The 12685-nt window shown below is 36.9% G+C and overlaps 1 long non-coding RNA gene across 1 annotated transcript; it reads left to right on the top strand.

Annotated features, from left to right (window-relative positions):
• The first annotated feature begins 11688 nt into the window (after nt 1-11688).
• On the top strand, nt 11689-12685 carry LOC147657187 (uncharacterized). The gene is made up of 2 exons (XR_015292952.1): nt 11689-12112; nt 12197-12685. It is a non-coding gene; the product is annotated as an uncharacterized LOC147657187 (long non-coding RNA).

Raw genomic sequence — 12685 nt, 5'->3', positions numbered from 1 at the left:
ACTACGTAATAGTTACGAACAAATGTTATTCGAGCATTTTAACAAGCAATCACTTATTAAAGTAACTTTTTATTCGATATATTTTTAACTGGTTACTTTTTCAACGGATTAACATCCAATTCTGGCATACAACATTCTGCGTGCAACCGCCACGCCGTTAATCCTTCGAGCTGGCTGAAAATTGGTCGTCGAAAACCGCGGACTTTTACGTTCTACTCTTCTCCCATTATTTACGGAATTGTTTTTATGAATCTTACCTCGGTTTATCGATCACTCACCTGCAACAGAAAACATCGTTCGATACTTTAGTATAAAAAAAGAACAAAAATAAGATTTCATCAATAAAATACATACTAAATATCGTTTTTTACAGAATTAGAAACACGGATCAAAATCTTTTCCTCCAAATAAAGTACGCGATATTCGACGATACGAAAGGAATTAAAAATGAATAAAAAGAAATATATTCCAAGTCAATTTTCTAGAAAACCCGCCCGATCCCAGCCGGGAGATTCGCAATCGTACGAATCCCCGGAGCGGTCGTTAACCGAACATTATCTAACCTTGCAGCTCGGGCCGGCCTAACCGCGTCGTATCGCACGCTAAGCTTTCTACGCTGGTTCCTCGGGCTCTTGATGCCCTCTCTCCCATCCCTCTGCACCTTGGCGCGGCTGCACCCGAATCTCTGCGAGCTCAGCGGTTGATAAGTGTCCGCGGTGCAATCACGGATGCAGCTGCAGCAATTGGACATCTCGGAAACTCTCTCCTCCTCCTCTTATATCTTCCACGTGGCGAACTCGAGTTCCAGTTTCTTGAGGACGTTCGACGATTCGGCCAATCTCTCTCTCGATCCTCCGGGGTGGGAGGGAGAGGAAAACAATGGCGGATTCGGTGGATTCACCGAGTGGGCATCTTCCGTGTATTGGAGGGAAAGAGAGAGGGGTTCCGGGTTCCTTGACACGTCCTCGAAGGTCGCGCTCGAATGGAATTTCGAGGAACGGTTCTTCTTCCCTCGAACGGCCCTTTTTTTCGTTCGCTCGAGTAAATCGCTGCTACCTTTGATCGTGGTTAATCGCGAGTTGGTTAGACGCGAACTCTTGCGTTGTGCTCTTCTCTCGAACTCGATGATGAATACACGTTTGTTTGGGCAATTTAAAAAACGATTTTTAACTTCCAATTTGTCGAGTTTGTATAATTGAATGGTTCATTACGCCTCGAAGAGTTTAATTGGATATAACGAGGCGCGTGTTGATCAGCTTTTTATTCGATCAACGCTCTTTTTCCTTTTCTCTCTTCGCTCGAATTGGTCAGTTTTTTCGCTTTGAATCGTAATTTTCTGAAAATTGTGAAATCATTTTGTAAAATTTAAACGAGAAATAATTTGTGTCCTTTTATCCGATTACGATCTTCTGAAATTTCGATCGAAGCGAGAACACACAAATTGTACAAACTTCGTAATGAATGGCCGCCGTCAGCAGAATGCGTCTGAAACTGTCTGAAACAACCGTGCACGTTCATATAAATCGTCTTAAGAACGTCATCTTCGAAGATGGACTGGCAATTCGAAACTGGTTGAAATTATCCTTCAAACATCCTTTATAAACTTCCCTTTGAAAATTTAAAACATCTTACGCGAAATGAAATATCACGTTCGAGTTTCGATTCTCGAAATTTTCTAATAAAAAATCTTGTATGAAATCATGTGTTTCGTGAGAATCTAAAATACTTCGCGAGTAATAAGATGTTATTTATAACAATGATTTCTCTTTTCCAAATGTTCAAATTTTAAACTTTTCGAAGAATATATATAGGTTTGAATAAATTTTTTGAATAAATTCACCGATCTCTTCGTGAAATCCTAAATTTTTTTTTTCCAAAATCTAAAATATATATTTGAGGAATAAGATTTATGAATCGTGACACCCTTTTCCAAATTTTAGAACATCGCTCTAAAGAAAAATATATATATATAAATTTTCGAAAATCTTTTAAAATTAAATTACATCAACTTTTCATCGACGATCTTCACGAAGAAAATAAGTATATTATCATTTACAACAATAAACTCTTCGCCTGCTCGAGTCCTTTGCGTCCTTTTCCAATACTGAAAATTTTAAACTTTTCCAAAAAAGAAGAATGCATAGGTTTATAATTTTTTTTTTTTTTTTTTTTTCGAAAATCTAAACCCTTTTTGCCTTGACTAGAGAAAGAGGAACACTGCTTTAAAAGAATGTATAATATATATATATATATAAAAAAATTTTCATCGACGATCCAAACTACTTCACGAAGAATAAGAATCTTATTTACAACTCTTACTTCTCCACCTTACTACTCGAGTTACGACCTCCTTTTCCAATATTCAGATTTTAAATAAGTAAAATCGATCTATTATCTCCTCAGAATCAATCTTTAAAAATTTTTTTTCTCCCAAATCTAAATCCTTTTCCAGCATTCAAATCCCAAATTTTTTTTGGAAGATTGCTCGAAGAGAAGCATATATAAATTTTCACACTTACAACGATATTTAATATTTAATATATTTTATATAATCAAATATCTCATTTACAACGATATTTCTTCGTCTACTCGAATGTTTCAACGTCCTTTTCCAATATTTAAATTTTAAACTTTTCAAAAAAAGAAGAATAAATTTACAAATTTTTTTTTCTCGAAAATCTAAAATCCCTTTTCCAGCATTCAAATCCCAAATTTTTTCTCTTTTTGATTTGAAGAAAGAGGAAGATTGCTCGAAAAGAAACATGTATAAATTTCCACACTTACAACGATATTTAATATTTAATATATTTTAAATGATCAAATATCTCATTTACAACAATATTTCTTCATCTGTTCAAGTTTCAACGTTCCTTTTCCAATGCTTAAATTTTAAACTTTTTCAAAAAAAAAAAAAGAACGTATAAATTTTTTTTTCTCGAAAATCTAAACCCTTTTCCATTCAAATCCCAAATTTTTTCTCTCTTTGAAGAAAGAGAGAGAAAGATATATAAATTTTTCACGCTTGAAAAATCTCTTAAATCAATCAATTACATAAGCTTTCCATCGAGGATCTAAAATACTTCACGTAGAATAAGCATTTTATTTACAACAGTACTTCTCCATTCCAAAAATTCCAAACACTTTAAACGAGCCTCCTAAACGAGCTACCAACACCTTGTTTCCTTGAAATAACAAACAAATTCATCAAGGGAAGAGGGGCGTCCCTCCCCGCGATTTCGAGCACGATCGAAATTCAAAGAGGCACGGTGTAATGGGGGGAGGCGGGGCGAGGAGCACGCGAAACAATGTCGACGTATGCGTGGCCGATCCTCCTCCTCCTCCTCCTCCTCCTCGCGTATTTCAGACACGTACGTTGCTTACATAGGAAACGTCGAGGCTTTTTTATTCGTTCTTTATCTTCTCCACTCCGCGCCCCTCGCCCCCCACCCTCCACCACGCTGTCCGCCTCCTTTAATAATCGTTCGATGACTCTTAATATTCGAGAAGACAAACTATTTCGTTCGTGATCCAACGCGTATCAACGCGATTTGGAAACGCTTTCTATAAATAAAAAAAAAAAAACGAAGAAAATGTTTGGCTATTTAAAATGCTGGCGTTAGAAAGCTCTGATTAAATATTTCTTCGAAGAGAGTAAGCATGGAAACGTTTCAAAGAGTATACAGAGAAGTTCCAATTGAATTTATCGTTGTTCTACACGAGATTAAGAATAGGGAGAGAAAAAAACGATTAATAAAATTAATCTTCGCTTCACGTTTTTATAACTCGCGTGTACACACCGACAACTCGAATCATCCGCGGATTAATTGATCAACGAGGCAACGACTCTTCCTCGATTCTTCTTCTTTTTCTCCCCTCCTCTGATTTCGATTTTTCACGTTTTTTATATCCTCAATTTCGATACTTGCAAAGAATAATAATTTTCCTCTTCTTTTCTTCGACGTTCGCACTCGACACTCGATCATTCACATTTATTTCTCACAATTTTCAAACACTTGGCCGAAATACGAAATAATTTTCCCTCTCTTTTATCTTATTCTCTTTGACTCGAGGGGAGAGAAATGAAATTCGGGGGATCGTTTCGCGGGTGAAATCGAGTCGCCGAGCGCTGTTTCGCGGCGGCTGTTTCGAACGATACTGGCGGGCACAAGTTCGCGCCGAAAGAAGCGCACCAGACAACGAAGAAGAAATGGAAGAAGCGTCGCGGCGTGGAGGCGAGAAGCACGGAGAAGACATGCACGTGTTCGCGCGTATGTCAGCTGGAGATGTTTGCGATCCATCCGACCAACGTGACGACCAACCCGATTTCTGCGAGGAAATATTCCAATCGTATTCCAATCCCCAACGCCAAGAGAATAAGAACGCATTTTCCGCGAGTAAAAGTCGAAATAGGAGCTAGACTTTATAGACTTTCCTCACGTCTCATTATCTTTTATTTTTGCACGAAGTGGAAACTTTAATTATTTTGAACACTGATCGAAAGAAAGAGTGAAGCGGCGATAAGTAAAGTAGATTATTTCAAAACTTTATATTCGATGTAAATATTAAACGATAAAAATGATTATGAATCGATATACTTTCGATTATGAAATTTTTGAGTTAAACAAAAAATACAAAAATATATATATATATATAATGATGTAACACAAATGATTTAATCTCGCCCCATGTTATTTTCAATCGACATAAATTTTAAAAAATATTCCATGTTTAAAAACAACTCGAATGAAAAAGTATATATATTCCTGTAGAGGCGTATAAATTGTACGCCAAGTGTACAAGAAACCTTCGACTCGCTGACCTTCTTGCGATTCATCACGAGAAAGGGACGGAGAAACTGGACGGAGAACGAAAGAAAGCGAACGATGCAACGCGTAACATTATATTCAAGGTGGAATCGTATAATTCGAATTAATTCCCTCGCGACGATGTCCTGTAATTACTTCACCGATATTCCATGAAACCTCACCTTTTATTTCCTTTGCTCACGTGCCACAACAGTTTCTCATCGGATCGAGTTCGAGCTTCTTTTTCGATCCGTTACGGAATTCTTATTTTCCGTTTCGAAGCTGGCTGCCGTCAGCTCGAGCAAAGAAGTTGCTCGGTTCCGTTCTCAGAAACAATTTCTTAGAGCGCATGCGCGACAATGGCGCAACCAGCGCGCAAAAGGGCTGGTCACCGCGCGAAACGATCTCGTTTAAAAAAAAAAAACGAACGAATCGATTCGAGAAACTTATAGCAATTGGTATCGATAATTAACCGTGCACTTTGTAACGATCTTGGAACATCAAGACGTTAGAATTCTTCTCCTTTTGTCAAAGAAAATATTGTTATACGTTGTTATCTTATACGAGCTTTTTTTTTTTTTTTTTCTTTAATTTAAACAGATTTAAATTTCCATTTCTCGCGAATTTAATATAAAATAACGATATATAAGTATAAATCATAGCGAATTCCAAGATAAACACGCCTGATGCCTCTGTATTCGTTCGAATCCCCACTCTCGAGATATGAAACCTCATACGTATACGATGTGCAAAAGAACGAACCTTGTAGAATATTTCCTTACGTCAATTCACCATTTTTATTATTCATAAGAGGGAGAAATTTAAAACTAAAAAATCTTTATCTATTTCTATCAACTAACGAACGATCCTTTTTTTATCTAGGAAATAATAGAAGTAGCAGCAGTGGAAAGTGGAAAGCGCAAGAATACGACTGGATGCGCGTATATAACATGGCATAGGGTTAAAATACTTTCGGTATCCAGTGCGCATCTGGTGGTGAGGCGAGGCGGGGCGAGCGGCGGGCAGCAGTAGTAGATGAAACGCAAAAGAAGGCAAAGTGGCGTCCGGTTGTTGATCCGGCTGGGCGGCGCGCGGAGTACAGAGGCGCGCGTGTCGAGAGGAAACGCGCGCACTCGCTGATCAACCTTCCTCCGCGGGATCTTATACGTCTGCCAGCGCCATACCTCTCCACTCCGATCATCGTTCACTTTGAACGCTTCTTCTCTCTGTCCCCGTTTCGCCGCCCTTCCCTTCATATCGCGATACAAATTTAACAAAACGATTCAACAATTTTAATCATCTCAATTTAAAAGATTGTTCCTGAATAATAACAATTTTTAAGAAATAATATACTCTAATATCTTTAATTTGTAAATTCTTGAGAATCTGTTGAGAATCAGAATCGACTTTAACATCTACGATCAATTCTTCCCCGAATATACACTTATCGACAAAAAAGTTAAGAAACAAAAAAAGTTATCGTTCGCAAATTTATTTGTATTTCCCTTTCCCTGAGATGAACAGAAAATTACAGAGGCAAGATAATAATCTGTAAAGACAAAAAAATACCCTTTTCTCTTTCTTTTGTCGATAAATAATACAAACTTTATATATATATACCATCAAAACGAATTGAACGGAAAAACAGAAAACACATCAGCTTGCAAAGTGTTAAAAACTTTCGAATCACGCACGAAATTTCAATATCATAAAATTGAGAAAGAATCATCGAGGCTGAATAACCACGATAACCGATACAAATTCGAAACGAAAATTGATCGATAATCGGCGGCAATTTTCCATTATTCCATTTCCCCTTTGTGCCTCAACGAGGGTATCTCGTTTTATAGTTGCAGTTTCATTTACGAGTTCCGGAACCCGATGCAATTTCCACAATGAATTCGCTGCTCGACAAACGAGCCATGGAGAGAAAAACAGAGAGATCCATATTGCACGCAACTTCGAAACAGAAGGAGAAAAAGGAAAAAAGGTGAAATTTCGTTCGAAAAATCGTTCGTTACCGCAGAATTCGTTCATGGTAAAATTCGTGTCGATCGATATTTGCAGGAATCGGTCGAGCATATTGGCCGGCCGGTTTACACGGATAGAACGGAAGATGGATAGAAATCGAGCCGATTTGGTTTTGGCTCTCGTTCTCGGAACGGGCGGAAGGCGGCGCCACTTTAGTTCGTTCGAGGCCGGTGGTGTCGTTGTTGTCGAAAGGCGTTAAAATTAGTTTTCGCATCAGGGAATCGCGATTTTCTCCCGAGTGGTGCACAGAATAGTCCAGGATGAGATCAGCAGGGGCCGAAATTAACTCGATCCGATCTCTTCTTACCGATCGAGTGGCCGATCTGGGCGTTTGCCAGTCCGGCTAATTAGCAGATAGAACGCGTTTGATCTCCTCCTCCACCCGTCCGTTTATCTCGTCCGCGCGGCTGTTAACCACTTTCGCGCGCTCCAATTGACGCGCATGCGCACTTTTCTTTTTTTTTTCTTAATTAAATGAAAAGAATGATAACTCGAATTTCAAGAGGAAATTTTAGAGGAGAAATTTCGCCCGTTTGTCCATCAAGTTTTCTCATCAATTTTCAATCGTTAATGAAAGGAGATTCGATCGTATTTTATTATTATTATTAATTATAAGTGGCTAACTAAGAAGAAGAAGAATGGTTATTACGAGCTCTGCAAGAAAGAAAGAATTTAAAGAAGAGAGAGATATATGTTGTTTATATATTATTAATTATGGAGAGTATTATCGAAGTTAGGTCGAAAACTGCAAACTGTTCTCGTAAATATTGTGAAACGAGATTGAGATCGAATGAGGCCGGGTTAAATTTTTGAACAACCGTTTAAATCGTGGTGGTACTTCGTGCAAATTTCCAACCTCCCCTTCTGGCTATCACGCTCGTTAATAAAGCGGAGCTGTTCAAAGGATGGGCGTGGTTTGGAACGTGAAGAAAATTCAAAAAAAAAAAAAAAAAAAAAAATATCCACGAAAGTTTACTCGATTTTACCCGTTTTCGAAAAAAAATTAAATTTATTAAGATCGATGATTTATTTCTACGAGTGTAAAAAAATCAGCCATAACTTGTGATTATAATTACAAGGAAATAAAAATTTTCAAAGGACGATAAAAAGAACGAATCGCTTCGAATACTTTAAAACAAAATCTACGAGTCGTTTCAACTAAAATTCAAAAAAACCTCATCTTAACGACGACTATTTAATATCACGAATCCATCCATGAATATAATCTCGTTATTTCTAATATCCGCAAAAAAATCGAACAAGCCTTCGGATGCTTGACAAAGTCGATCAGCAAAAAAAAATGGCGGCCTGAATACCGTTTTAATGCCACGAATATTACTTGTTGAAGTAATCAAGTTTTCAACGATCGTGGAAAAACGAATTACGTGGACAGAAAGAGAGAGAGAGAGAGAGAGAGAGAGAGAGAGAGAGAGAGAAGCTCGAAATCTCGTGTGCAAGGTGCATTCACACGGAGAGACACGTGCTCGCCAGAAGCGGCGCGATCTCACGCCTCGATGATCCGGATCCCCCTTTTTTGCTTCTGCTCGGGATAAAAACTTTAGAATTTCTTCGTTTCGACGTTAATGGCATCGTGCGAAAATGATGGAAACGAAAAAATACGCGTGTGCTGCTGGAATCGTCAATGGCATCGTTTCTTCGTCCATTTTAATTATTATGGAAAAACGAAATCTTGGATTTCCTCTTCGATTTCTTGATGCAATGGGGGAAGAAAATTTGTACATATCGTTTTCTTGTATTTTTTTCATTTAGAAGTTTAAGATTTGAATATAGAAAGAAAAAGATTGTAAGAAGAGTTTTATATGTAATAAATTATGTAATAAATCACAATAGAAGAACATTTTCTAATCCATCCAAAAATAAACTATCGTACCAATGCAAGAAATATCGATGTTACACTATATTTTTCCAAAAATGAATTGAACTTGTTCAATTTCTAAACAATTCTACGTAAAAAAATTTCGTTTAAAATAAACGGCAGAAATCCCTGTCGACTTTATTAACCGATATCAACACCACAGGCTACACATTATTCCACCAAAAATATAAATTTCCTCGATACAATTACGAAAAAATTACAGCTCGTCGTAAAAGCAAACAGCGTGTCGAAGAACGAATTAGAAAAACATCCGATTCTAAAACGCGTACCTATCTCCTCCGTCGCGCAAAAAGTGGTTTCAAGACGATGCGAAACAACCACAAACTCGCTCTCTCTTACATCCACTCACGAGTTGGGTCGAAATTCGCGAACGAGTCGACTTCCGGTCCTCGAGCGTTAAACGAGGCGTGCGGATACCGATGTTTCAGGTTTCAGAACCTAAAACAGAATGAAACGGGACGAGAAGAAGCGTGGCGCACGAAACCACTCTACGATCGATATTTCTCTAGTGGAATCGTCGAACGTGCCCGACCGCCATCCTTCTTTACTGGACGAGCAATCTTTCTCTTTCTCTCTCTCTCTCTTCTTTTTCGAGACGCGTCTCGAGACCGTGAAAGATCTTTCGCTTCCTGCCAGCCTTCCCGAGTTACACGCTCGATTAACGCGGCACGTGGAACGACTTTAAGTGCGGGGACAATTAATCTGGGAAAGATTTCAAAATAATTCTGCGACACGGAATAATATCGATGATTGAGTCGAGGATCTTGAGGAGGGAAAGTCTATTTCTTTTTTTTTTTTTTTGAAATGAGTTATTAGTGTATCTAAAAGAAAAAGAATTTACTTTGTATAAATTAAGAAATAAGTGTTATTTGTAGATTTGTTTGTGCAAATATGCAAAATTAGTGGGAAATTTTGAGAAGTTAAGCCATTAAATTGATCGAGAATCTTGAGATAGGAGGAAGTAGATTCATCTTTTACAAATGAATTATTTAAGAACAATCTAAATTTAAACTATTTAAATTTTTATTTTAAAAAAACGAGAGATTTTGGAATGTTTTGTGAAACAAGAATCTACATCTAATGCATTGAACTGATTCTACTCTTCACTGCGTGTATACGAATCGAACGCACATCCCAAAAAATAGAAAAATCATTATTCGCGAACAGGTGCGCGAGAGGAGAGGCGATGAATCTCTCGAAAAGAGATTCTGAGATTTCTAAAAAAAAAAAAAAAAAAAAAAACTTGCGAAGATTAACGGTTCGAGGCGCTTTCAGGCTCACGCTCATGAATGATATACGACTGTATGCGTCGAGGAATTCTCGTTTATGGCACCAGCACGCGCATCAGTATTGTAATTTTTACGTCACCGAGAGAGAAACCTTCCCATACTTACGACCAGGCTCAATAACAAAGTTTACTTGCTGCTCCCTCGAAGGAACAATGCCATTATTCAAACTGTCTTTCCAAACTTTGGAAAAACGTATCGTATCTTTTTCGGTTGGTTGGATTCAAAGTGGCTTGAAGATACGATAGAGACAGAGACAGAGAGAGAGAGAAGATATCAATTTTTGATATCGTGAAATACGCGAGGTTGCAATGTGAATTCCATGTTACATGGAACAAAAGTGAAATCTGGAAAATGGGAGAAAGATGTTGAATGTCGATACGAATAATAATAATAATAATAATAAAAATTTAAATTTTCTTTAGTACTCGAAAAACTTTTCAAATTTCGCATATTTTTTTTTTTTTTAATCCACCAATCGTCAAAAGTCTTCCAATTAATACACGAGATCATAAAAAGTTTTAACAGGGATATTCGTGTTAACAAGGATATTTTTTTGAAAATATTTCTCTCATTAATTCAAGACAACCCTTCTTTCAGGTAACGCGAAAAAGGTTACGCCTTATTCACCTTTCACACCTTTGCCGGTAAAATGACGCTCAGGTTCTTACAGCAATCCACACCCGAATAACAAAATGTAGGAAGAGAGAAGCAAGTATGTTGGACAAACAGATACTTTCTTTTTTACCTCGATACATTTTAACGATGCACGAAATATAAGGGCAACGTATCGAATATTCAAGAAATATTATTTATAATCATGGAATTGAGAGAAATTAAATGAATTTTGTTTTACTATATTGTCTATATATTCTTGAAAGTTATTTTAACAAATGGATATATGTGAAAGCAACGGAACAAATATTATTCGTACTCGTGGAATCAGATATAAATTTATCAGATCTCGCTTTTATTTTTTCCCAGATCCAATCTCGATATACTCTTGTATATCAAAATATTTTAACAACAAAGACATAACCGAAAATAGCGGTACAACACTCGAATATCATTCATGAAACGAAATAAAAGAAATATAAATGTTATATTTCTATAATTTTCGCAATGTGTTTCGAAACGAAGAGCGAATAAAAGAGTACAAAGCTTGGAAAGGCGTAAAAGGGAAACCGAGTAAGTTTTCGAACATGAACACGCCGATATATTCAATAAGCGAGGTTCTGGCGTTCAAAAAAGGCAACGTACCCGTAATTCAAGCCTAGCGAGCAATATCGAAGATCTACCGAGGTGCACCGCGACAATCTGCTTTCGTATTTCATGCGAAACAGGTGGATATTGCCGCCAATGCATCACCGAGTCTACCAGCATCCAGACCAACATTGCATCCGCAATATTCGATCGTTCGTTATTTATTTTATTCGATGTAATTTGCTTTGCCTTTGAGAAATATAAGTGTATAGATGTACAGCGAATTAACACTTAGAAAAGAATCTCTATCGACGATTCCACGTCGTAGGTTAGACTGTTCGGAAAGTAATTTCGTTTTTTCACACGAGTGTCGCTAGTCGAACGTTTATCCAGCCAACTTCATGCTAGAGTAGAAATTATTGGGTTGTTCGGAAAGTAATTTCGTTTTTTTCACACGAGTGTCGCTAGTCGAGCGTTTATCCAGCCAACTTCATTCTAAATCGTGTTATTATTATATATTTTGAGTTGGCATTTCATGGTTTATTTATAAAAAAAAATTCGTTTGATTGTGTACAGTTGTTCGTTTCTCGTGCGTGATAACAAAGATGGAAGATCGAAAGAAGCATTTTCGACATATTTTATTTTTTTATTACCGAAAAGGTAAGAATGCTGTTCAGACAAGAAGAAATTATTATGCGAAGTCTATGGAGAAGGTGTATTAACGGTACCAATGTCAAAACTGGTTTTCAACATTTCGTTCCGACAATTTCGACGTTAAAGATGCGTCACGTTTTGGAAGACCAGAATAATAACTCGAGAAATTGCTATGAGATTGAATTTGAGTGTTAGAAACCAACAAGAATGTAATTCATTTAAAAATGATTGAAAACGTAAGAAATCGATAAAATCATTGTTAATGAAATTGAAGTAATTGAGTCGATTTGAAAGTTTAAATAATAAAGAAATTTTTCTAGGTTATGTAAATTATTTTTGGATGAATGCGATTTATACTTGATTGGCCGTCGGACCACTTCACCATCAACGATTAAGAGGCAACGATAATTTCTATTCGATAGCTATTTTTCTATAAATCAGCGTTTGTCAGCGTTTTTCACTGAAATAGGGCGATGTTTAGCTTCGACGGCAATATTTTAAGAAACCAGCACGTAGTAGAGAGTGTGCATCGATAACGTAAGCACGAGATAAAGGGATAAAATGTCTTTCGTTTCAAAATTTATTCAATGAACTTTCCTTTTCCTTTTTTTTTTTTTTTGTATTTGCACAAATTCGAAATGAAATCGAAATTGATATCGCGTTATACAATTCTGTCAATTCAATCTTTACAATTCGTCGAAATTTCTCAAATTTTATATATTTAAAGAGAACGGACCTAAGTTTATGAAAAAATTGTAAATCACAGAATTAAACCATAATGTAACAGAATAAAATATTGATAAAGACAA

The sequence above is a fragment of the Apis florea genome, unplaced genomic scaffold (genome assembly GCF_048593485.1).
Source record: "Apis florea isolate Af1SG1 unplaced genomic scaffold, ASM4859348v1 contig_3203_pilon, whole genome shotgun sequence".
Lineage (NCBI taxonomy): Eukaryota > Metazoa > Arthropoda > Insecta > Hymenoptera > Apidae > Apis > Apis florea.
Note: the sequence above shows the minus strand (reverse complement) of the source record. Positions and strands in the feature narration are given on the sequence as shown.